The 27,805-nt window shown below is 41.5% G+C and overlaps 1 protein-coding gene across 1 annotated transcript in view; it reads left to right on the forward strand.

Moving 5' to 3' along the window:
• The first annotated feature begins 15,192 nt into the window (after positions 1 to 15,192).
• Positions 15,193 to 27,805, forward strand: part of LOC129822797 (dnaJ homolog subfamily B member 6-like) — a 70,737-nt gene continuing 58,124 nt past the window's right edge. Inside the window, exon 1 of the mRNA XM_055881220.1 lies at positions 15,193 to 15,447. The gene's annotated coding sequence lies outside the window, so the exon portion shown is untranslated. The remainder of the gene's footprint in view (positions 15,448 to 27,805) is intronic.

Consider the following 27,805-nt stretch of genomic DNA (forward strand, 5'->3'; position numbering starts at 1 on the left):
GTATGTGCCCTGGCTGCAGTGATTATCCACCTATGGAGCAACAGCTGTGGGTTGCGTCCCAAGTGGCACCCTATCCCCTAATTAGTGAATAAGGTGTCATTTGGGATGGACACTGTCAAGTTGATAAAGCTAGTGAAACCTGACAGTCACCAGACTGGAAAAATTTGTCTCTGAATATGATTAAATATGTTTTTTTTTTGCATTGAAGTCTATTTTTTGTTGCCAGGTTATTTACAGTGAAGAACCTGGACATAAAACAAGCTGCTTTGTGGGTAATTTACAGTGAAGGACCTGGACATAAAACAAGGTGCTTTGTGGGGAAATCTCCAGTATTTTATTGCCCTCTGACATACAGTATAATGAAATAAACATCCAGTTAAGAAACACAGAGCGGAAACTATTCTAAGATTATGGGCCTTAGTCATAAATCTGCCTGAGTCCTGATGCAGTTGGGTTGATGGGATTTTTTTTTTTATCCCTCTGGACCATTTCCATCCATTCCTCCTCTCTATCTTGTGTCCCAAATGGCACCCTATTACCTATATAGTGCTCTACTTTTGACCTATAGAGCTCTGGTAGTAGTGGCATTTGGGATGCACCCCTGGAATAGCCAACCAATGCCTCTTTCCGAACTGAAATCCCATGCATCCAACAGGCCAGGGGGGAACTCAAAGCAGTTTGGGTCTTAAAAAGATGACTTCTCAAACAGGAATGAGGGATTCATATGAATTACAGAGATATTTATTTAGGGAATTGGCCTATCTGGATAGAGCCAAATTGAAACGTTTCTTACAGAACTGTGAAAAGAATATGCATAACCATGGTAACAATTGAAAGGAAACAGTTTGGATATCATGGGGAAATGATTAGCCTAAAGGTGAGTAGGCCTACACAACGGTTCACGTGACAAGACAATCCAAACATTACGCACTTGATTTGATTTTTACATTTACTCTACTTTTCGCCGGAAATACACAGGATACATTAAATAACAACACTATTCCTGGAAAATGTTGGTGTAGGTGCAACATAAAACACAAGGGTTTAAGTGAGGACTAAATGGTGTCTCCGAAATGTGCACAGTTCCTAACCTAAGCAATTTCAATGCACTTTTATGAATCAAAGAAGTCTCCAACTATAAGGTACTTTTCTTTACTAGCTGTGCCTTGAGGAACTAGAGCAAGCACACTTGTAGGCTAGTTGTTTCATTTGAAACATAACCCTGCATTCCCGCCATCACACAATTAGTGTTTAGGTCCATTGTTAATCGCAATTTGGATCAGGTGGGCATGATTTGAAATCTTGTTCTATTGCCAACATTGACTAGCTAAATTATAAAATACGATTTACAGCGTTAGACTTTCACACGGCAATTCAGAGAAACGGATCGTAATTGTGGTGCGCATAGAAAAGAGTTAGGAGTGCATTCAGGTGCGTGTGGTCCACCGAATTGTCTTTACAATAAACAAAGTCTCATTCTGTCCAGAACAACCCAGGGTATGACGCCATGTCATGTTGTAACTACATCAAACATGATGATCATAAACGTTGACACTGTATATGACATGAGCTTCATGATTTGGAAATGTTGCTGTAAATAATGTGTTCTCAGTCAATTTACCTGTTAAATAAGGGTAAAAAAAAAAGATTTGGAAATGTTAAGTGCACATTTGGCTGACATCAAAGCGGTAGTCTATTATTGATTCATCAACGTCTCATCTTTCAAAATACATGGAGTAATTTAAAATGTACAGCATTTTCCTCCGTCGGGCAAAACTAAAATGTGCTAAAGTCAGAGAATCGTTGCTGAATGATGACATTGATATTCATCTAGGGGGATATACGCTGCACCGGCTAGATAGAACAACACACTCCGGTAAAACGAGGGGGAGCGGTCTGTGCATATTTGTAAACAACAGCTGGTGCACGAAATCTAAAGAAGTCTCTAGATTTTGCTCACCTGAAGTAGAGTATCTTAATGATAAACTGCAGACCACACTATTTGCTAAGAGAGTTTTCATCTATACTTTTTGTGGCTGTTTATTTACCACCACAGACGTAAGCTGGCACTAAGACCGCACTCAGTCAGCTGTATAAGGAAATAAGCAATTCGGAAACCGCTCAACCAGAGGCGGGGCTCCTAGTGGCCGGAGACTTTAATGCAGGGAAACTTAAATCAGTTCTACCTCATTTCTATCAACATGTGAAACGTGCAACCAGAGGGATACAAATTCAAGATCACCTGTACTCCACATACAGAGACGTGTACAAAGCTCTCCCTCGCCCTCCATTTGGTAACTCTGACCACAATTCTATCCTCCTGATTCCTGGTTACAATCAAGAATTAAAGCAGGAAGCACTAGTGACTCGGTCAGATGAAGCAGATGCTAAACTACAGGACTGTTTTGCTATCACAGACTGGAAAATGTTCCGGGATTCTTCCGATGGCATTGAGGAGTACACCACATCAGTCAATGGCTTTATCAATAAGTGCATTGAGAACGTCGTCCCCACAGTGACTGTACGTACATACCCCAACCAGAAGCCATGGATTACAGGCAACATTCGCACTGAGCTAAAGGGTAGAGCTGCTGCTTTCAAGGTGTGGGACTCTAACCCGGAAGCTTATAAGAAATCCTGTAATGCCCTCTGACGAACCATCAAACAGGCAAAGCGCCAATACAGGGCTAATATTGAATCGTACTACACCGGCTCCGACGCTCGTCTTATGTGGCAGGGCTTGCAGACTATTACAGACTACCAAGGGAAGCTCGGCCGCGAGCTGCCCGGTGACACGAGTCTACTAGATGAGCTAAATAACTTCTATGCTCGCTTCGAGGCAAGCAACACTGAGGCATGCATGAGAGCATCAGCTGTTCCGGATGACTGTGTGATAATGCTCTCCGTAGCCGACATGAGTAAGACCTTTAAACAGGTCAGCATTCACAAGGCCACGGAGGCAGACGGATTACCAGGACGTGTGCTGCGGGCATGTGCTGACCAACTGGCAGGTGTCTTCACTGACATTTTCAACATGTCCCTGATTGAGTCTGTAATGCCAACATGTTTCAAGCAGACCACCATAGTCCCTGTGCCCAAGAACACTAAGGCAACCTGCCTAAATGACTACAGACCCGTAGCACTCACGTCCGTAGCCTTGAAGTGCTTTGAAAGGCTGGTAATGGCTCACATCAACACCATTATCCCAGAAACCCTAGACCCACTCCAATTTGCATACCCTCAAAACAGATCCACAGATGATGCAATCTCTATTGCACTCCACACTGCCCTTTCCCACCTGGACAACAGGAACACCTACATGAGAATGCTATTCATTGACTACAGTTCAACGTTCAACACCATAGTACCCTCAAAGCTCATCACTAAGCTAAGGATTCTGGGACTAAACACCTCCCTCTGCAACTGGACTTCCTGACGGGCCGCCCCCCAGGTGTCGAAGGTAGGTAGCAACACATCCGCCACGCTGATCCTCAACACTGGAGCGCCTCAGGGGTGCGTGCTCAGTCCCCTCCTGTACTCCCTGTTCACCCATAACTGCGTGGCCAGGCAAGACTCCAACACCATCATTAAGTTTGCAGACGACACAACAGTGGTAGGCCCGATCACAAACAACGACGAGACAGCATATAGGGAGGAGGTCAGAGACCTGGCTGGGTAGTGCCAGAATAACAACCTATCCCTCAACATAAACAAGACTAAGGAATGACACCCCAAGACAGTCGTGAAGAGGGCACGACAAAGCCTCTTCCCCCTCAGGAAACTAAAATGATTTGTCATGGGTCTTCAGATCCTCATAAGGTTCTACAGCTGCAACATCGAGAGCATCCTGACTGGTTGCATCACTGCCTGGTACGGCAACTGCTCGGCCTCCGACCGCAAGGCACTACAGAGGGTAGTGCGTACAGCCCAGTACATCACTGGGACTAAGCTGCCTGCCATCCAGGACCTCTACAACAGGCGGTGTCAGAGGAAGGCCCTAAAAATTGTCAAAGACCCCAGCCACCCCAGTCATAGACTGTTCTCTCTACTACCACATGGAAAGCGGTATCGGAGCGCCAAGTCTAGAACCAAAAGGCTTCTCAACAGTTTCTACCCCCAAGCCATAAGACTCCTGAACAGGTAATCAAATGGCTACCGGGACTATTTGCATTGTGTGTCCCCCCTAACCCCTCTTATGCTACTGCTATTCTCTGTATATCATATATGCATAATCACTTTAACCATACCTACATGTACATACTACCTCAATTGGCCCGACTAACCGTTGCCTGTATATAGCCTCGCTACTGTTATTTTTCACTGTCTTTTTTACTGTTGTTTTCATTTATCTATTTTTCACCAAATACTTTTTTTTACTTAAAAATTGCAATGTTGGTTAGCGCCTGTAAATAAGCATTTCACTGTAATGTCTGTTGTATTCGGCGCACGTGACAAAAACTTTGATTTGATTTTCAACGCGGTATTAGCTCATGCGTATAACAACGTCATCGGGTCTCACGCTTGTCTCGCGCTGAACTGCGCATGTGCATTCAGTCAACTCATAAGCACTCCTTCGATATAAAGTTGATTTTGACGAAAATGAAAACGTGTTAGCTTGTCAATATCACGAGTTTTTTTGTAATAACATGTTTAACTACTTAAGACATTGGCTCGAATCTAGGTTGTGCCTTTAGCTTTCGATAAAATTAACAACTAAGGAAGAATCAGCAGTTTGGAATTATTTATATGTAGCTAAATTAATGTAGGCGTACCCATTTCTTCTTGAAATATAACTTATACATTCCTTATCAGCTTAGTTCAACTGTCATTTTACTCCGATGTTTGTAGACAAAGTAAACGTAAACAAACACAATATAGACTCAAACATTGAAGGGATTCGATTAAGCTTCCCCGGGTTAAACGGGCTATGTGGTTCGGTCGTCATTATAAATACGAATGTGTTCTTAACTGACGTGCCTAGTTAAATAAAGGTTAAATTAAAAAAATATGGCCCGTCACGTGAACGGATGTAGCTGGTGATGGTGGTGCGCCCTGTTCGAATCGAACGGTAATATGCGCTGCTTGGTCATCTTGTCAACAGTGCAGCATGGTGCATCCTTCAGAAACATACATCTGTTTTCCATAAAATATGTTAAAATTCAGTGGTGTTAAGTACTTTAAAGTATTTTTACTTAAGTACTTTAAAGTACTACTTAAGTAATTTTGGGGAGTATCTGTACTTTACTTTTTCTATTTCTGACTACTTTTACTTCACTACATTCCTAATGAAAATAATGTACTTTTTTTTAACTTCATACATTTTCCTTGTCACCCAACAGTACACGTTACATTTTGAATGCTAAGCAGGACAGGAAAGTGGTACAATTCACACACTTATCAACAGAACATCCTTGGTCGTCCCTACTGCCTCTGATCTGGCGAACTCACTCAACACACATGCTTCGTTTGTAAATTATGTGTGAATGTTGGAGCGTGCCTCTGGCTATCCGTAAATTTAAAAAAACAAACAAGAAAATGGTGCCATCTGCTGAACAATTCATAAAAATCGCCACCGGACAATTTACATTGACCCCCCTTGTACACTGCTGCTTGTTTGTCACTTCACCCCCACCTACAGGTACAGATTACCTCAACTAGCCTGTATCCCTGCACACTGACTCGGTACCGGTGCCTCCTGTACATAACCTCGTTATTGTTATTCTTATTACGTTACTTTTTATTATTACTTTTTATTTTAGCCTACTTAGTAAATATTTTGAGAATGTTTTTTTTTACTATTGGAACCAAGACTTAAAAATATTTGATGTTGGCACAAGATGGAGGGAATGTTGGCGCATAACTAACGAAATAAAATTATGCTTAATCCAGTGTAAACTAATGTATAGCATTTATTATACAAGAGACAAAATTAACATCCTACAGCACAAAGACGGAGTCATGTCTTAAAAATAAAAGCTGTAATTATTTTTCTTAAAGGCCGCTCCGCTTCTCTCTTTTCTACCTAACTTCCCGTCACTGTCCCTTCAGTTTCCCTTAAAAAAACGGTTAGTTTGACTGCTGAGCCTACCTTTGTTACCACTCACCCATCATAGCCCTGCCATTCCCAACCAATTAGAGCGCTTGGAAATCCGCATCTGGACACTGCACCCGCCCACTCAGGGTGTTATAGTCGTCCGAAGGGAGAAGACGCATGTTTCTGAGGACTTTTTATTGTCGACAGTAACACGAATGTCTGAATGTTGTGCGTGCATCGAAGTTTTTACATGGTCCGTAATTTCTGTGGATTTAGGGTCCAATAAATTTTACAAGCGTAAAACTAATAATGACTCAATAATCCATGCATTCTGGGACTACCATGAAGTCCGGAAATTGTGGGCGAAGTTAGAACGTTCGCTGTCAGAAGTATTAGTAAATGTACTTTTAATCCGTCTGTATGTATAATTTTAAAACACGGCATATGGAGGTGTAGTGAGATACCGAATGGCCTGGACAATTCTCTTCTCATCACCCAGCTTGAAAAAACCTATACAAAAAACGTTGAAATCAATCAACCATTAACACAATGGAAAAATAAAATGCCATGTCTTTTTTAAATATTGAAATAGCATAGGCAGACCGAGAAAAACAAATTCATCAAATGTTTAAGGCCAAATGACAAACAATAATGCAGACACTAGGGATGGGGGTGAGCATGCGGCTCTGGGCAGATGAGATCTAGTCATTGTTTGTGTGCGTCTGTAAATTGTTGTTTATATGTATAAGCTAGTATATGGAGTAAAAAAAAAGAAGCTTAGATTCACAGCTATCCATCAGTCACATTTTCGGATTGTTCTGGTCACAGAACTACACTGAACAAAACTATAAAGGCAAAATGCAACAGCTTCAAAGATTTTACTGCATCACAGTTCATATAAGGAAATCAGTCACTTTAAATAAATACATTAGGCCCCAATCTATGGTTTTCACATGACTGGGAATACAGATATGCACCTGTTGGTCCCAGATACCTTTAAAAAAAGGTAGGGGCATGGATAAGAAAACCAGTAAGTATCAGGTGTGACCACTATTTGCCTCATGCAGTGCGACACATCTTCACATAGAATTGATCAGGCGGTTGATTGTGGCCTGTGGAATATTGTCCCACTCCTCTTCAATGGCTGTGCGAAGTTGCTGGATATTGGTGGGAAGTGGAAGACGCTGTTGTACACGTTGATCCAGAACATCCCAAACGTGCTCAATGGGTGACATGTCTGGTGATTATGCAGGCCATGGAAGAACTGGGACATTTTCAGCTTCCATTGTGTACAGATCCTTGCAACATGGGGCTGTGCATTATCATGCTGAAACATGAGGTGATGCCAACGGATGAATGCCACAACAATGGGCCACAGGATCTCGTCACGGTATCTCTGTGCATTCAACTTGCCAACTATAAAATTCAGTTGTGTTGGTTGTCTATAGCTTATGCCTGCCCATACCATAACCCCACCGCCACCATGGGGCACTCTGCTCACAACATTGACATTATGCTAGGGGAGACCAGGGAACTCAAATAGAAACCACGTAGAAAGCTTTTATTCAATGTGCCAATGCTTGGTTAGCTGCAACAAACACTCAAACTGGACAGTCTTATCTCAATCTCTTCATTCAAAGACTCAATCATGGCCACTCTTACTGACAGCTGTGGCTGCTTTGTATGACGTGTTGTTTTCTCTACCTCCTTGACCTTTGTGTTGTTGACTTTGCCCAATAATGTTTGTACCATGTTTTTGTGCTACCACCATGTTGTGTTGCTACCATGTTGTTGTCATGTTGTGTTGCTACCATGCTGTGTTGTCATGTTTTGCTGCCTTGTTATGTTGTTGTCTTAGGTCTCTCTTGATGTAGTGTTGTGTTGTCTCTCTTGTGATGTGTGTTTTGTCCTATATTTATATTGTATTTATTTTTTAAATCACAGGCCCCCAAAAGGCCGTCATTGTAAATAAGAATTTGTTCTTAACTGACTTGCCTAGTTAAATAAAGGTTAAATAAAATAAAAAAGTAAATAGTTTCTGTCTCTACATGACTAGGAAGTTGAATTGAAATCCATCAATATATATTTTATATTTTTATAGTTGAACTTTTTTAATTTTTTTGACACCTCATTTTAAATGTTTATTATTGACCTATGGAACATTCCCTATGTATTTAATCATATATCATTATGTATGTTGTTTGTATAAAATATTATTCACCTAACTCCAATAATCTTTTCATAAATAAGCAAAAGACAAAAGGTGTTACTTTGAGGTCTGAAAACATATTACAAACTTTAATTTATGATTGAAATGTCCCTTTATAATCAAATCTGGTGCGCAGATAGCCTAGTGGTTAGAGCATTTGGGCCACTAACCTAAATGTTGCTGGTTTGAATCCCCGAGCTGACAAGGTACAAATCTGTTCCTCGGTAGGCCGTAATTGTAAATAAAGAATTTGTTCTTAACTGACTTGCCCAGTTAAATAATTTTTAAAAAATGAATATAAAAAAAAAAATCTCTGCCCCATATCTCACCTCAGCAAAAAACGCCTCAAGAGGCTTTGTGGTATAGAATATTGAACACCAGTGCCATCGCGTGGTCAATTGATGCACCTGCCTAGAATTTGATTTAAAATAAAAAAAATTAAAAGTAGCTGCATGTTTGACCAAATTCAATGAAACATATCCTATCAATGACAGAGTCAATGCATGAATTCACAATATTCACATTAGAGTTCATCATAATAATCTGTATCCGATATGATGTTGCATCATGGTTAAGCCAGAACAGGCCCAGGCACGGTGGAAGAGTGTCTCCTATACCTGTGCTTTGATTTGTGTACGTTTCCATTTAACCCACACAAGGTCTTCAGTCACTTCCACGTTTTTACTGTCAGTGGTTTTAAGCAGTTATGATTATTATATGATTATATGGTTATTAATTTGTTTAGGCATTTTGTTTAAGGTTTTGATGCTCAATTGTCTATTATGAAGAATAACATTATTAGATATATAATAGGGCTGGCGCCGGACACAGATTAAGTTGAGTCCTTGACTAAAACACCATTTCAATGGAGATGCTCCATTGAGCATGCATTTTCGGCCAAGACTTAAAGGTAAACCGGCCCATAGTGATGCACTAAAGTCAAATCTTCTCTCCCTCGTATGAGAAAAAATATATAGGCTATTATGTCTTGTGCCAAATTGCCATAAACGTCCACTTTATAGAATCTATTGCGCTCCATGCTCCGATCCGCTTCCTTATTGGCCCTGCTCGCGAAGCTAATTAGATATTGACCGCCACAATGTCCGTAATCACTTTAATTGAGACTGCGTCCCTGGCACCGCACACCATAGAAATAGGAATTCGAATACTTCATTTATTTGATTTAATAGGATATCTATGCCGTAGACGGCCTTGACTCTGTCAATGTCTTTGAGCCTATGCCTAATGTAATTTCTCGCTGGTAGAATTATAATTATAGCAGTTTTCCCCGTTTTGGCGTCAGTTTCATAAAAATCATGAAATAGGCTAGTTGAATAATTGTACATTTACCATTAGCCATATCGTAATTTCAATTAGGATAGTATATTTTCCTTGGCATTAGGTCTAATTTAAAACATTTAATGAATTGGTTTATGAGGTTCGGTTTAGGCATGTCCTTTAGATCAGGGTTTCCCGAACTCGGTCCTGGGCCCCAGTGGCGTGTATTCATGGATGCCATGGACCCCAGTGGCGTGTATTCATGATGCCATGGACCCGAAAAAATTTAAACACATAAAATAATGCATCTTTCGTCTCTCTGTGTTTCATAATTTTCCTTTAATTCGCAGGAGGCTGAATTTATCTCACAGGAAAAAGCATCCGAGCAAGTGAAACAGCGCCCCTCTGTCTCTCTACGTGAAGGTAGGCCATTTATCTGATGCTATTTTGTTCAACAAATTAGCTAATCAGTGTTCAGCTAAACTGAGCGTGCTCAACTGTGAATGGTTCTGGCGCACCAAAACAAGTGTCAAGGGAAACCAGCTTGAATTTGGCGTCACTCCTATCAAATCCCATTGCCATTTGCATGTCAACATCACACTTTCAAAATCTTTTTATTTTTATTTATTTTTGAATTAAAAAATATATATATTCTCCCCAATTTCATGGTATCCAATTGGTAGTTACAGTCTTGTCTCATTGCTGCAACTCCCGTACGGACTTGGGAGAGGCGAAGGTCGAGAGCCATGCGTCCTCCGAAACACGACCCAACCAAGCCGGCACTGCTTCTTAACCCGGAAGCCAGCCACACCAATGTGTCTGAGGAAACACCGTACACCTGACGACCGTGTCAGCGTGCATGTGCCTGGCCCGCCACAGGAGTCGCTAGAGCGCGATGGGACAAGGACATCCCTGCCGGCCAAACCCTCCCCTAACCCGGACGACGCTACTTTCATAATCTTAGCTAGCAGTCATCATCATGAATCACGTTGACAATCTACTGACAAATCCTTGTCATATGAAGAGAAATTATCAAGAGAAATTATAGATAAAACATATCGGTGGTCATCGGCCATGGGACGAACATTACACAACAAGTTGGCACTCGCAAATTCAACAATGAGTAGTTTGGAAGGAATCAGTGTTTAACGGAAGGCATTGCAAAGCAATCACTAGCCTGCTATTCAGTGGAGTGGATGTGTGGTCCAAGTCTGGGTTTAAGGGTCTCTGTTCCGAGCTTAAAAAAATAAACTGTCAATCCAGCAGGACGTCTGACGCTTTCAAAACAACTGGAAACGTCATTGAGTTCAGGACAACTGGGAACTCTGAAAAAAACGAGCTCCGACTGGGAAAATACGTTTTGAACAGTCATCCAACTCGAAATTCAAAGTCAGGAACTTTGGCCTCTTTCTAAAGCTCCAACCTGAAGATCACTAACGCCATGATTAAACCTCGTTTTTTTCTGAGTTCCCAGTTGTCTTGAAAACGTCATAAATCCAGAGAATGCCACTTTGATGACAAAGTTTGATGACAAAATTTTCACGCGAAGGACTGCCGCCCCACTTTCCTGTTCAAGTGAGCACAGCACAACAAGATGAGCCCAAAAATACACTGCTCAAAAAAAATAAAGGGAACACTTAAACAACACAATGTAACTCCAAATCAATCACACTTCTGTGAAATCAAACTGTCCACTTAGGAAGCAACACTGATTGACAATAAATTTCACATGCTGTTGTCCAAATGGAATAGACAAAAGGTGGAAATTATAGGCAATTAGCAAGACACCCCCCAAAACAGGAGTGATTCTGCAGGTGGTGACTACAGACCACTTCTCGTTCCTATGCTTCCTGGCTGATGTTTTGGTCACTTTTGAATGCTGGCGGTGCTCTCACTCTAGTGGTAGCATGAGACGGAGTCTACAACCCACACAAGTGGCTCAGGTAGTGCAGTTCATCCAGGATGGCACATCAATGCGAGCTGTGGCAAAAAGGTTTGCTGTGTCTGTCAGCGTAGTGTCCAGAGCATGCAGGCGCTACCAGGAGACAGGCCAGTATATCAGGAGACGTGGAGGAGGCCGTAGGAGGGCAACAACCCAGCAGCAGGACCGGTACCTCCGCCTTAGTGCAAGGAGGTGCACTGCCAGAGCCCTGCAAAATGACCTCCAGCAGGCCACAAATGTGCATGTGTCAGCATATGGTCTCACAAGGGGTCTGAGGATCTCATCTCGGTACCTAATGGCAGTCAGGCTACCTCTGGCGAGCACATGGAGGGCTGTGCGGCCCCACAAAGAAATGCCACCCCACACCATGACTGACCCATTGCCAAACCGGTCATGCTGGAGGATGTTGCAGGCAGCAGAACGTTCTCCACGGCGTCTCCAGACTCTGTCACGTCTGTCACATGTGCTTATGTGCTCAGTGTGAACCTGCTTTCATCTGTGAAGAGCACAGGGCGCCAGTGGCGAATTTGCCAATCTTGGTGTTCTCTGGCAAATGCCAAACGTCCTGCACGGTGTTGGGCTGTAAGCACAACCCCCACCTGTGGACGTCGGGCCCTCATACCACCCTCATGGAGTCTGTTTCTGACCGTTTGAGCAGACACATGCACATTTGTGGCCTGCTGGAGGTCATTTTGCAGGGCGCTGGCAGTGCACCTCCTTGCACAAAGGCGGAGGTAGCGGTCCTGTTGCTGGGTTGTTGCCCTCCTACGGCCTCCTCCACGTCTCCTGATGTACTGGCCTGTCTCCTGGTAGCACCTGCATGCTCTGGACACTACGCTGACAGACACAGTTCTCATTTTTTTTTTGTTGCCACAGTTCGCATTGATGTGCCATCCTGGATGAACTGCACTACCTGAGCCACTTGTGTGGGTTGTACGTCGGGCCCTCATACCACCCTCATGGAGTCTGTTTCTGACCGTTTGAGCAGACACATGCACATTTGTGGCCTGCTGGAGGTCATTTTGCAGGGCGCTGGCAGTGGACCTCCTTGCACAAAGGCGGAGGTAGCGGTCCTGTTGCTGGGTTGTTGCCCTCCTACGGCCTCCTCCACGTCTCCTGATGTACTGGCCTGTCTCCTGGTAGCACCTGCATGCTCTGGACACTACGCTGACAGACACAGTTCTCATTTTTTTTTTGTTGCCACAGTTCGCATTGATGTGCCATCCTGGATGAACTGCACTACCTGAGCCACTTGTGTGGGTTGTAGACTCCGTCTCATGCTCCCACTAGAGTGAGAGCACCGCCAGCATTCAAAAGTGACCAAAACATCAGCAAGGAAGCATAGGAACTGAGAAGTGGTCTGTGGTCACCACCTGCAGAATCACTCCTGTTTTGGGGGGTGTCTTGCTAATTGCCTATATTTTCCACCTTTTGTCTATTCCATTTGCACAACAGCATGTGAAATTTATTGTCAATCAGTGTTGCTTCCTAAGTGGACAGTTTGATTTCACAGAAGTGTGATTGACTTGGAGTTACATTGTGTTGTTTAAGTGTATATTGTATGGTGCTGCATACAGTTGAAGTCGGAAGTTTACATACACCTTAGCCAAATACATTTAAACTCAGTCTTTCACAATTTCTGACATTTAATCCTAGTAAAAAATTCCCTGTTTCAGGTCAGTTAGGATCACAACTTAATTTTAAGAATGTAAAATGTCAGAATTATAGTAGAGAGAATTATTTATTTCAGCTTTTATTTCTTTCATTTCTTTCACTGACCCAGTGGGTCAGAAGTTTACATACACTTAATTAGTATTTGGTAGCATTTGATTTAAATTGTTTAACTTGGGTCAAACGTTTCAGGTAGTCTTCTACAAGCTTCCCACAAGAATTTTGGTGAATTTTGGCCCATACCTCCTGACAGAGCTGGTGTAACTCAGGTTTGTAGGTCTCTTTGCTCCCACACGCTTTTTCAGTTCTGCCGTTGCAGTTCTTGATTTTTTTTTATGGCGGTAGCTTCTAGCTTGCTGATGTTGTTTTATTGTTATGTCGATATAGGACTCGTTTTACTGTGGATATAGATACTTTTGTACCCGTTTCCTCCAGCATCTCAAGGTCCTTTGCTGTTGTTCTGGGATTGATTTGCACTTTTCGCACCAAAGTACGTTCATCTCTAGGAGACAGAACGCGTCTCCTTCCTGAGCAGTATGACGGCTGCGTGGTCCCATGGTGTTTATACTTGCGTACTATTGTTTGTACAGATGAACGTGGTACCTTCAGGCATTTGGAAATTGCTCCCAAGGATGAACCAGACTTGTGGAGGTCTACAATTTTGTTCCTGAGGTCTTGGCTGATTTATTCTGATTTTCCCATGATGTCAAGCAAAGAGGCACTGAGTTTGAAGGTAGGCCTTGAAATACATCCACAGGTACACCTCCAATTGACTCAAGTTATGTCAATTAGCCTATCAGAAGCTTCTAAAGAAATGACATAATTTTCTGGAATTTTCCAAGCTGTTTAAAGACACAGTCAACTTAGTGTACGTAAACTTCTGACCAACTGGAATTGTGATACAGCGAATTATAAGTGAAATATAAATATAAAGTGAAATAAAATATATCTGTAAACAATTGCTGGAAAAATTACTTGTGTCATGCACAAAGTAGATGTCCTAACCGACTTGCCAAAACTAAAGTTTGTTAACAAGAAATTTGTGGAGTGGTTAAAAAACAAGTTTTATTGACTCCAACCTAAGTGTATGTAAACTTCCGACTTGAACTGTAAATTATGTAATATGCCAGGAAGGTATGTATACTGTAGCTAAGAAAATAAAACTAAGTGAATGTTGTGTAGTAAGCTGTTAGTAGCCCATGTGCCTCACCCTAATAATTTGGTCCCTTTTCCCCTCATCATTTACCCTACTGTTCTGACCAGGTGGTGCACATGCAGCCTGGAGTCTGTTTTAGAGAAATTTCATAATTGAATATTGTAAGAACTTTCATTGTCTGCTTATGTGCACCTTTCTTATCCTACAGTTCGGACTTGTTGTACAATGACAATACCGTAAGAACGGCCCATGTTATTAATTCTGTCACTGTGCATTTCAAAAGTGCTGAACAAAGAGTTGTATTGACTACGTCCATCCTAGTTTGTTCATTAATATCTTAATCGAAATTACGGATTGCCTTTTATGCGCTCATACAAATGATGGCATAAGGGGACATCTCAATTGTCAGTAAAAAAACACATTTGTTTAAGCAAGTCAGCCATATCAGCTGTTTTTTTAAAGGCAGTAAGTAAATGAGCCTGAATGAACTGTTTCGCTGCCAGACAAGGTTTCATTGATAGCCAGGTGTAACAGTGTTGGGACAGCTTTATGTAGGCCCTAACAGTTTGTGGGCACCGTTTGTCAACGTTATAGTCCAATTAATGTATTGTTTAGTGTTGTGTTGTGTAGTGGCTTTGCTGGCATGCATGTACACACAAATTGGGGAGTTTGCCCCTCCAAGATTTACTTGCTAAAATCGCCACTTACAATAACCCAATACTTTCGTATTCCTTCATATGCTACACTTCTAACGTTGAAACACTAAACAGTGTTGAGTAATCAACCTTCGTGCAAATTGGCAATTCTCCATTCTCAACTGTTCACAACATTGTTCCCGACCCCTTCGGTCTGATGCAGGAAGCGACAGTGGTATTCACAAACACATATACGCAGAGAGCATCAGTTGCAGCTCATATAGGCATACGGATGTTTTACAGTCAGAGTTCACGAGACTATCAATGTGTGTATGAGATCAGAAAAAGCGTGTAGGAGTTGCTCAGTTCAAACGCTGATGAGGTAGCCCAAGCTCGAGCACAATTTCCGTAGACGCACAGTTTGCAACCATAGAGGGGTCACTAATACATAACCCAGTGGATTGGGAGTCACATAGGTCAGTAAACGAAGACACGAGCACATTTCCTCGGCTGGGGTGGAAGGTGAGAGCATTTTATCTCTTTATTGCTATCATATTTATCTCACTGTTGACATGAATGCTGTCGCCGGTGATTATACTTTTGGGTTCATTTTGTCCGCGTTCAAATCCACCTGGCATTTCGCTACTGTCAGCGTCGAGAGCCTACTGAGATGCGCGTAATGTGTTTTCAATGTCGTAACCTGGAGAGCCGCGGTCACGACTATAAGTGTCGTATTAGTTATTGCCATGCATTTGCAATGTGTGTCAACTTAGTTCAATGGATTCACAGTTCCTATTGCATTTGTGTATTTGTCAGTGCAGCATTGGCAGCAGAAGAGAATACAATACTACAATGACATGCATTTGATAGAACATTTCAAGGAGGTAGTGGTGAATACGTATTATTATTACATCTAGAATGACAGGCAGAACGAATGATAAACGTAATCGTCAATACTTATCAATTGCCATTATAATCCACTAAAGGCTATTAGTAAATATTAAGCATACAGTATTTTACTATATGCAATAGGTGATGCTTTCCTCATCAATAGAGTACAGTAACTGGTAATTCTGTCATTCAATTACCACCTCAACTTACATATAACCCAAACTCTGTTGGTTTTAAGTGATCTTGAACTTTCTGGAATTTACTAGAACTGAAGAGTAGCGATAGTTCTATTGCTCCCCCTAGTGAAGGTGTCCTCAAAGGTGCAGTTCTAGAGAATTTCTTATTTTCAATTTCTGTTAGATAGGATTTCCCATCACTGCAAACTAACAGTTTGAGGCTTATAGCAGATCTTCCCAGAATGTATAGGTTTTTTAATATCTGTTTCACTCAGACTGGGAAGCTCACAGAGGGCTATTTTTTTACTTTCTAACAGTAGTGATACAACAGTCATTCATTTACAGTCTACTCTGTGATATTTGAGGTCTCTGTATTTAATATGTCATCTGGTTGTTAACTTTTGGGCTACTTATTTTTTACTTTTGGTAACATAACACTTTCAAAATGCCACATACCTCACCTACACACTCTCATAAGCAATACTTCTAAGAGTAAACTCTCTGAAAGAGAGCAGGGCTAAGATTAAAGCGTTAAAATAAGGCTTTAAAGGGATAATCTGGTATTCAAACAACAACAAAGTCAGAGTCGGCACCCCGCCGCTTTTTTGGTGAGGGGATGGTGCTAGAGAAATGTAAACGCTCTCAAATTCATAGACAGAGCTATGAAGGCCCAGTCCTGGCAGTTCTGCTGCCCTGGGCAAGGCACAAAAAAGAAACCATGCAGAACTAGAATAGTGTAGTTTACACTGTCATTCCGCAATGGAATTGGTAGGCCTACTGTTTGTTCACACTAAATTGGTTTGGAATGTGTTTTTTTTCTTCCAAACTCTGGTTCGTTTCCCCCCTTGGTTCGTTTGGACTGGTGTGAACACTATCCACACTCACCAACACAGGAAAAGAACCAGAGGCATGCAGTATTATTGGTTGTTTGACTGCGAGCATTTGATGAAATGCACGCAGCACCATAACTTTAGATCTGAAGCGTTGAGTGAGTAACAGCGTATTTATGAACACATCCAATGCAGATTAGGGTAGACGAGGGCAATACTGGGGTTATGGCTACTGAATATAGCCTATTCACGTTGCAGTTAGTGGCTAGTACGTTGTTTCCTTCCGCATTGTTGTAAGACCAAAGCGAACGTAATATGACGTTTGGTACAAGTTATGCATCTTGATAATCATAGATGGCTTTAATGTGAGCATGTTTCTATAATAAACAAATTACTTGTATGAACACGTTGTTTTGTTTAGGCATTTTAGTTCATTTGACATTTGGCAATGTGAAACCAAACTAACCAAATGGGGCGGAAAAAATAATACAATTGAACAAATAATCAAACTCTGATTCGAACTAAAACTCAGAACAATGTGCGACAACGTAGTTGCATTGGCTTTAATAGTCTTGATTCCTGTGACTAATAATTCTGTCAATTTAAGCTCAATGTCAGCTACACAACTTGCTCAGGAGTTATCCTGAGCCTATTAGCAATGAGAATCCATGTGTTTACACAGCGGGAAATGTAGATGCATTTTTTCTCCCGCTATGATGCAGCTCGTCAAAAAATTGAGGCATACAAACTTGTAATCACTGATTATCATTAGCCCATGGGGTGAAACTCAAGGACCACAGTTGTGAGTAGCCTGATTTTCCATTCCTTATTGTCCATTTTACTTTCACCTGTTTTTAGGATATGGTCATGTCATATTCACATCAAAGCGCATTTTTTTTTTGATTGGGTGCCAGGTTAAGGTAAATTCACACACTGTGAAGATAGAAGATACAGAGCCTAGCTCAGTGTTTCAATGTCGTTTTTTTTCTCACAAAAGGGGCGGCTTCTTGTTATACACTCCAGCATTTGGCAAATTATTCCTTCTACAGACGTTGGGGCAGTGTTGTCGCTTGGTTCCTTGATCTGATCTATAGGCTATTCATCAAAGTAGCCTATTTTGCATTGATAACCAAATATAATTTAGCGACTGTTCAAACAGTAAACCAAGCAACAAGAATCCACCCCAAAGGGTATTTTGTTTAGAAGTAATAACTTGTGGTTCCAGGCTATAGTCAAATGGGAAAACCTTCTGTAGGCAAAGTGCTTTTCTCTCTGTGACCAAAACATGACGTTCTATTTTTAGCTGATATGGAAATTAATACACAAGCACCACATCAAACTGGAATAATGTTTTAGGTTATGTTAGTAAAACGTTTACTGTTGACAGGAGAACAAGAGGAGACAATAGGACGAGGTGGATAATTTTATAATAAGGCCGTTTAATTACATGTAAAGATATCTTAGTAAAATCTTGCAGCAAGGCTCTTTCAGTCTGACTCCTAGTGAATCGTCCGGAAAAGAGGGAGTTTCCAGCATTGTTCAGTACTATATAGACAACAAGCAAAGTAGGTAGATCTGCGAGTCCGGCCTTCCGATTGGTCGATCTGGGTCTTGGGTAGTCCTGATCAGGCCTGGTGTCCACGTTCCATTGGTTCCTGAGAGTTCTTTGTCCTGAGGTCCAACCATGGGTTGGGTGTGTCTGTGTGATTGTCATGGGGGAGGGGAATTGTGGGTGCCGTGTATATGTCCTATGTGTCCAGCATATGTCCAAGAGAAAGAGGGGGTGTGTATGTTGTGTCAACTTATAGGTAATGTTGAGAAGTTGTTAAAACAAGTTACCAATATCTAATACAATTTCTTACAGTTACACTGGCAAGTATAAGAATATTTGCCAGGGCATATTTCTAAAAATGATAAATCTGATTATTTCACATGGAGATGTGGTAAGCTAAAAATGTTTTTATCCAGGCTAAAGCCAGCTAGCCAGGTTGCCAGCTAGCTACTACCATAGAGGAAGAGGCAAAGGGATAACTGGGCCCAAAATCTGTCTTCTCTAGCAGGTGTTTTATTTTTATTTAATTGTTTTTTTTGCTCACCAAGCGAGGAGTTTTTTTGTGAGTTGGACCGGCAAGGATATCATGTTACCAAAAGGTGTCCACTGCTACAAAAATCCCACTCCACTCACACACACGCACGTAGATCAACGCACGTAGATCAACGGAGTGAAGATTTTAGTAACCTTTACGCTATTTGATCCGAGAAACGTGCATGATGTAAAAAGTGCCAGTCTCGTGAAATTGTCATAAATTTGATCTCCAGCCTGTAGGCTACAGAAAAGGCCAGTTTTTCTAACATAGGCTACATGATTTATGTTAGATACTTTTTTGACGTAATGTTGGTGTAGCGCCGCAGCGTTGTCTCTTCAACAGTACCCTGGAGAGGCGCGCTGGGCATCAACAAGCTAAATATTTAGCGCCCCTGACTTTGGCACGGTGGGCACTGCTTATCAGGGGGCGGCATCAGCGCTCACCTAAATAGCTCATGCCACTGGATGAGATAAATAGTTTTTGGGCAGAATCATGTGATGTGTTGTTGGATCTGCGTCTTCGTCAATTTAGCTGGGAAAATGCCGTACTCGTCTATCTGATGCCCTATCAATCTGATGCCCCGCCTAATCCTGCCTAATGGGCGGGCCGGCTCTGGAGCTATGGATGCAAGGACTGACCATCCATGAGATCAAAATGACCATTTTAACCATTTTTATTTAACTATCTAGTGTTTAATAACAATGGAGTAAAACCAGTTTTATATTTAGCATTCTGAAGGGGTAAGACAGTTGAACTAAGCTCATAAGTCATTTATAAGTTAAATTCTTCAAGAATCAAGTCCAGAAATGGATGTAACAACCCCAAACGCCTCTTTTTAAAAGGGAACCAGTGACACGAGAGGGCCACCACCTCTGACCAGCACAGGACAGGAGTCCATGAGGATGCCTGAATTCTAGTGGGCTCACAATGACTTTACAGCATGCTGCCACTAATCTGGGCATTTAACACACTATGTTTTGTTCCCTATGTCACAGAAACCACATTCTCACTAGATGCCAGTTAGAAAAATCCGTTATCCTACATACAGAAGTTATGCATGAATTAACTCAAATGTCTGTGTAGTTTTTTGCATCCCCCACACTACTAGACCCAACGCTTACCATCCCGGACTAATGGGAATCTAAAACAAGTTCGCTAGGCTTATTTCACCTGCATTTTACACAGAGGTAGGCAAAGAGTTTTTAGGAAGAGCTAATTTATAGCACTCCTCCCTAATTCTGTTGGCTGGCTTACTTCGCTCTGTTCCCTCTAATTCTGTTTTCACTAGCTGGCAAAGACGTGAGTCATATTTTAGAACCTGCCCTGAGCAATGGGAACTGTTCCAGTAGCCTACTTCTACTACCTCTCGTTTACCAGGGCATTACTGATGAGGTTAGACTTTTTCACACTGACCCTGTATGCTCGGGTTGTATAACCGATGTACAACGCATTTGACATCACAACGGTTATGATACAACTGATGTTCTTGGGGTGCATACAGTTGTGTAAACATTTTTTGTGCAGACAAACTCTGTTCAATCACTGCTTTGTCAAGTGTGTTGTACAAACGGTTGCACATTTTGGGGAATATTCAGAGGTGGAAACTTCCCGTGGAAATATATGGGAATTAACGGGAATATAGGGGAATTAATGGAAATATATGCATATTAATGCCATTTAAATGTAGTAGTTTTTTGCATTGGATATATTTACCATATCATATGGAGACAAACATAAACCTTTTACCTTATCATAGGTAGACATAATTGCAAATTATTAAATCCTTCCAAATGAAAAAAAAATCATAATTTAGTTATGAATTGAACTTTAATTAAATTAGTTGACTCTTCACATGGGATGATTTCACTGAACAACAAAAGAAAGGGAATATTGAATGATCCCCAATGATCCATCGCATCTCCAAAAACATACATCTGTAAAATGATAGTATAGAAACTAAACTATTCTTTAAGGAATACCTAGGATAGGATAAAGTAATCCTTCTAACCCCCCCCCCCCCCTTACAATAGTGCATCTAACTCTTTTAAAGTGGCTGTTCCACTGGATATCATAAGGTGAATGCACCAATTTGTAAGTCGCTCTGGATAAGAGCGTCTGCTAAATGACTTAAATGTAAATGTAAAGCTTTGGTTGTCTTCCTCTCAGACTTCCATGTCTTCTCCCTGGACCTCCTCAATGTCCACCTCTTGAACATCAGACTCTGAGGCCTCATCTTCACTGTCACTTTCCAACCTGGCTGAGGATGGCTTGTTGTCTGCTCCAATTTTTCAACCCTTGTATTGGTCAGCCTGTTGTGTGCTTTGGTGTGTGTGTGTGTTCCCAAACAAGAACCAGTTGCGCTCTGAGGCGGCTGATGTTGGTGGGATTTGGAGGATGATGGAGGCAACAGGGGAAATAGCCTCAGATCCACAAAGTCTCTTCCACCAGGTGGTTAATGAGATATGTTGGCACGACTGCCATATTGCATCTCCATCCCAAAGCCCTTGCTTGGAAGTGTACTTCACCAGACTGCCAAGAACCTTGCCCTCATCCAGGCCAAGGTGGTGAGACACGATAGTGATGACCACCTTGAATGATCGGCTATGAAAAGCCAACTGACATTTACTCCTGAGGTGCTGACCTGTTGCACCCTCTACGACCACTGATTTATTATTATTTGACCATGCTGGTCATGTATGAACATTTGAACATCTTGGCCATGTTCTGTTATAATCTCCACCCGGCACAGCCAGAAGAGGACTGGCCACCCCTCATAGCCTGGTTCCTCTCTAGGTTTCTTCCTAGGTTCTGGCAAGAAAGGGACAGTGCCGGGGGTAAGGGGGAGATACCTAGTCATTTTTTGCATCATCACAGCATGCGATCATGACTCTCAAAGCCGCTGTTTACTTCTGAAGATCACTTTAGCACCGCCCTAAAAACCCGATTCAAATTCGACACAAACCTTCAAATAGGTGACACATTATATAAACTTTTTATAGTGTTTTATTTACATTTTAGAGGCGATGAGATGATAAGTTGGACAGATCAAGTGGAAAAAAAGCAATTTTCCCACACGACATCTGTCCTTCTCACTATCATGTATTAGTTTCGATTCCCCACCTGCCATTTTAAAAAAAAGACCAGACGGAGCTCATTGCCTTCTTGAATCATGCAGAGATGGGCTTCATGAAGGTCTCGTAATGGAATTTGTTGGAAAGGGGAGAAATTGTGCTTTACAATGGTATTGACATTACAGTTGATCTGGAAGTATTACGTTTTTTGGGCACTAAAATAAGGTCAATTGTATGGACCAAGGCGATGTACAAAAGTGATTGAGTTTACCTTACATTGCGGCGTGTTTGGGCTTCAGGCAGAAGTCTTCACGCTTTTTTATGTATTTCAGAACTGCAGTTTCCTCTGCTTGGAGCAACAGTGAAGTGGGCAGGGCAGTATAGATCTGTTCTCTTACACCTGCAAGCTGAGTCTGAACATCAGACAGGATGGCATTGTCTCCCTCAATCCGTGCAATGGCTACTGCTATAGGATTCAGGAGTTTCAGGCTGCTTACCACTCTCTTCCAAAATACATCATCCAGGAGGATCCTCTTGATGGGGCTGTCCATATCGGCAGACTGTGATATGGCCATATCTTGGAGAGACTCCTTCCCCTCCAGGAGATGTCAAACATGATGACAATACCACCCCCAACGGGTGTTGCTGGGGTGCTTCAATGTGGAGCTCTTATTCTTCTCACTTTGCTTAGTGAGGTAGATTGTTGCTAGAACTTGATGACCCATCACATTCCTAACCATTTCCTTGACTCTCTTGTAGTGTATCAATTGTTTTCAGTGCCTTGATGTCCTTGAGGAGCAGATTGGGTGCATTAGCAGCACAGCCAATGGGTGTGATGTGAGGGTAGGACTCCTCCCACATTAGACCAAGCTGCCTTCATGTTCGCAGCATTGTCTGTCACTAATGCAAATACCTTCTGTGGTTCAAGGTCATTGACTGCCTTCAGCTCATCTGCAATGTAGAGACCGGTGTGTCTGTTGTCCTTTGTGTCTGTGCTCTTGTAGAATACTGGTTGAGGGCTGGAGATTAGAGGTCTACCGATTTAATCGGCATTTCAAGTTTTCATAACAATCGGTAATCTGCCTTTTTGGATGCCGATTTTGGCCGATTACATTGCAATCCACGAGGAGACTGCGTGGCAGGCTGACCACCTGTTACCTGAATGCAGCATCAAAAGGACATGGAGCCAAGGTAAGTTGCTAGCTAGCATTAAAACAGTGCTAGCTAGCAAAAAACAATCAATCTTCACATAATCACTAGTTGACCACACATGGTTGATGATATTACTAGGTTAACTAGCTTGTCCTGCGTTGCATATAATCAATGCGGTGCCTGTTAATTTATCATCGAATTACAGCCTACTTCACCAAGCGGGTGATGATTCAAGAAAAACGCATTCGCAAAAAAAGCACAATCGTTGCGCAGATGTGCCTAACCATAAACATCAATGCTTTAGTTAAAATCAATACACAAAAGTATATATTTTTTAAACCTGCATATTTATTTAAAAGACATGCATGTTAGCAGGCAATATTAACTAGAGAAATGTTCACTTCTCTTGCGTTCAGTGCACGAAGAGTCAGGGTATTTGCAGCAGTTTGGGCCACCTGGCTCATTGCAAACTGTGTGAAGACCATTTCTCCCTAACAAAGATCGTAATTCATTTGCCAGAATTTTACACAGTTAAGACATAACATTAAAGGTCGTGCAATGTAACAGCAATATTTAGACTTAGGGTTGCCACTCGTTCAATAAAATACGTAACGGTTAAATTGAAAGAAACGTTTTGTTTTCAAAATGATAGTTTCCAGATTTGACCATATAAATGACCAAAGGCTCGTATTTCTGTGTTTATTATATTATAATGAAGTCTATGATTTGATAGAGCAGTCAGACTGAGCGGTGGTAGGCAGCAGCAGGCTCGTAAGTATTCATTCAAACAGCAATTTCCTGCATTTGTCAGCAGCTCTTAGTAATGATTGTTGCACAGCGCTGTTTATGACTTCAAGCCTATCAACTCCCGAGATTAGGCTGGCAATACTGAAGTGCCAATAAGAACATACAATAGTCAAAGGTATATGAAATACAAATGGTATAGTGAGAAATAGTTGACGCGTCATAATGCCGATAATAATGACAACCTACAACTTCTTAACTGGGAATATTGAAGACTCACGTTAACTTGTTTGGGATAGGGGGCAGCATTTTCACGTTTGGATGAAAAGCGTGCCCAGAGTAAACTGCCTGCTACTCAGTCCCAATTGCTAATATATGCATATTATTAGTAGATTTGAATAGAAAACACTCTGAAGTTTCTAAAACTGTTTGAATGATGTCTGTGAGTATAACAGAACTCATATGGCAGGCGAAAACCTGAGAAAAATCCAACCAGGAAGTGCGAAATCTGAGGTTTGTTGTTTTTCAACTCTTGACCTATCGAATACACAGTGTCTATGGGGTCATATTGCACTTCCTAAGGCTTCCACTAGATGTCAACAGTCTTTAGAACCTTGTTTGATGCTTCTACTGTGAAATGGGGGTGAATGAGAGGGGATTGAGTAAGGTCTCTCCCAGAGTGCCATGAGCTGACCATGCGTGTTCACGTGAGAGTTAGCTTGAGTTCCATTGCATTTCTGAAGATAATGGAATTCTCCGGTTGGAACATTATTGAAGATTTATGTTAAAAACATCCTAAAGATTGATTCTATACTTCGTTTGACATGTTTCTACGGACTGTAACGGAACTTTTTTACTTTTCGTCTGCACCTAGTGATCGCGCGTCATGAATTTGGATTACTGGGCTAAACGCGCGAACAAAAGGGAGGTATTTGGACATAAAGATGAACTTTATCGAACAAATCAAACATTTATTGTGGAACTGGGATTCCTGGGAGTGCATTCTGATGAAGATCATCAAAGGTAAGTGAATATTTATAATGCTATTTCTGACTTCTGTTGACTCCAACATGGCGGATATCTGTTTGGCTTGATTTGTTGTCTGAGCGCCGTACTCAGATTATTGCATGGTTAGCTTTTTCCGTAAAGTTTTTTTGAAATCTGACACAGCGGTTGCAGTAAGGAGAAGTACAGTGCGGCAAAAAAGTATTTAGTCAGCCACCAATTGTGCAAGTTCTCCCTCTTAAAAAGATGAGAGAGGCCTGTAATTTTCATCATAGGTACACTTCAACTATGACAGACAAAATGAGAAAAATAAATACAGAAAATCACATTGTAGGATTTTTTTATGAATTTATTTGCAAATTATGGTGGAAAATAAGTATTTGGTCAATAACAAAAGTTTCTCTCAATACTTTGTGATATACCCTTTGTTGGCAATGACAGAGGTCAAACGTTTTCTGTAAGTCTTCACAAGTTTTTCACACACTGTTGCTGGTATTTTGGCATATTCCTCCATGCAGATCTCCTCTAGAGCAGTGATGTTTTGGGGCTGTTGCTGGGCAACACGGACTTTCAACTCCCTCCAAAGATTTTCTATGGGGTTGAGATCTGGAGACTGACTAGGCCACTCCAGGACCTTGAAATGCTTCTTACGAAGCCACTCCTTCGTTGCCAGGCAGTGTGTTTGGCATCATTGTCATGCTGAAAGACCCAGCCACGTTTCATCTTCAATGCCCTTGCTGATGGAAGGAGGTTTTCACTCAAAATCTCACGATACATGGCCCCATTCATTCTTTCCTTTACACGGATCAGTCGTCCTGGTCCCTTTGCATAAAAACAGCCCCAAAGCATGATGTTTCCACCCCCATGCTTCACAGTAGGTATGGTGTTCTTTGGATGCAACTCAGCATTCTTTGTCCTCCAAACACGACGAGTTGAGTTTTTACCAAAAAGTTATATTTTGGTTTCATCTGACCATATGACATTCTCCCAATCTTCTTCTGGATCATCCAAATGCTCTAGCAAACTTCAGACGGGCCTGGACATGTACTGACTTAAGCAGGGGGACACGTCTGGCACTGCAGGATTTGAGTCCCTGGCGGCGTAGTGTGTTACTGATGGTAGGCTTTGTTACTTTGGTCCCAGCTCTCTGCAGGTCATTCACTAGGTCCCCCCGTGTGGTTCTGGTATTTTTGCTCACCGTTCTTGTGATCATTTTGACCCCACGGGGGGAGATCTTGCGTGGAGCCCCAGATCGAGGGAGATTATCAGTGGTCTTGTATGTCTTCCATTTCCTAATAATTGCTCCCACAGTTGATTTCTTCAAACCAAGCTGCTTACCTATTGCATATTCAGTCTTCCCAGCCTGGTGCAGGTCTACAATTTTGTTTCTGGTGTCCTTTGACAGCTCTTTGGTCTTGGCCATAGTGGAGTTTGGAGTGTGACTGTTTGAGGTTGTGGACAGGAGTCTTTTATACTGATAACAAGTTCAAACAGGTGCCATTAATACAGGTAAAGAGTGGAGGACAGAGGAGCCTCTTAAAGAAGAAGTTACAGGTCTGTGAGAGCCAGAAATCTTGCTTGTTTGTAGGTGACCAAATACTTATTTTCCACCATAATTTGCAAATAAATTCATAAAAAATCCTACAATGTGATTTTCTGTTTCTTTTTTTCTCATTTTGTCTGTCATAGTTGAAGTGTACCCATGATGAAAATTACAGGCCTCTCTCATCTTCTTAAGTGGGAGAACTTGCACAAATGGTGGCTGACTAAATACTTTTTTGCCCCACTGTATATTTTTAATTCTGTGAATAACACTTGTATCTTTTATCAATGTTTATTATGAGTATTTCTGTAAATTGATGTGGCTCTGTGCTAGTTCACGGGATGTTTGGAGGCAAAGCCAAATGTAAACTGAGGTTTTTGGATATAAATATGAACTTGATCGAACAAAACATACATGTATTGTGTAACATGTTGTCCCGGGAGTGTCATCTGATGAAGAATATCAAAGGTTAGTGATTAATTTTATCTATATTTCTGCTTTTTGTGACTCCTCTCTTTGGTTGGAAAATGGCTGTATGCTTTCTGTGACTAGTTGCTGATCTAACATAATGATATGTTCTGCTTTCACCTAAAATGGTGTCTAATACTTGTATGTTTGAGAAATTTTAATTATGAGATTTTTGTTGATTGAATTTTGGCGCCCTGCAATTTCATTGGCTGTTGGCGACCCAGGCAGGTTAAAAGTAACCACCAGCTTTCATATGTTCTCTTGTTCTGGGCAAGGAACATAAACGTTAGCTTTTTTACATGGCACATATTGCACTTTTACTTTCTTCTCCAACACACTGTTTTTGCATTATTTAAACCAAATTGAACATGTTTCATTATTTATTTGAGACTACATTGATTTTATTTATGTATTATATTAAGTTAAAATAAGTGTTCAGTGTTCATTCAGTATTGTTGTAATTGTCATTATTACATATATAAAAATTGAACGATTTTAATCGGTATTGGCTTTTTTTGGTCCTCCCAAAAATTGGTATCGGCGTTGAAAAATCATAAATCGGTCGACTTCTAGTGGAGATGATGTAGCCCTCGAACATTCGACCACCCATCAGAGATGATTGCAATACAGTCTCCTTTCTCTATGATTTGCTTGACCTTGAACTCTGTTGAACTCTGCATCCAGCAAATGAGTAGATAAAGCATGTCTGGTTGGAGGGGTGCATGCTGGGTGAAGAACATTCAGAAATCTCTTCCAATACACATTGAGCATCAGAGGTGAACCAGTTGCATACACAGCTCGAGCAAGACATTCTTCAGCATTTCTCTGACTACGTTCCTCCATTGAGTCAAAACAACTTCTGATTCCAGGAGGACAATGAGCTGCTGCTATCTATCGATAAGGTGTCTGATTC

Source organism: Salvelinus fontinalis, chromosome 25 (assembly GCF_029448725.1).
Source record: "Salvelinus fontinalis isolate EN_2023a chromosome 25, ASM2944872v1, whole genome shotgun sequence".
Lineage (NCBI taxonomy): Eukaryota > Metazoa > Chordata > Actinopteri > Salmoniformes > Salmonidae > Salvelinus > Salvelinus fontinalis.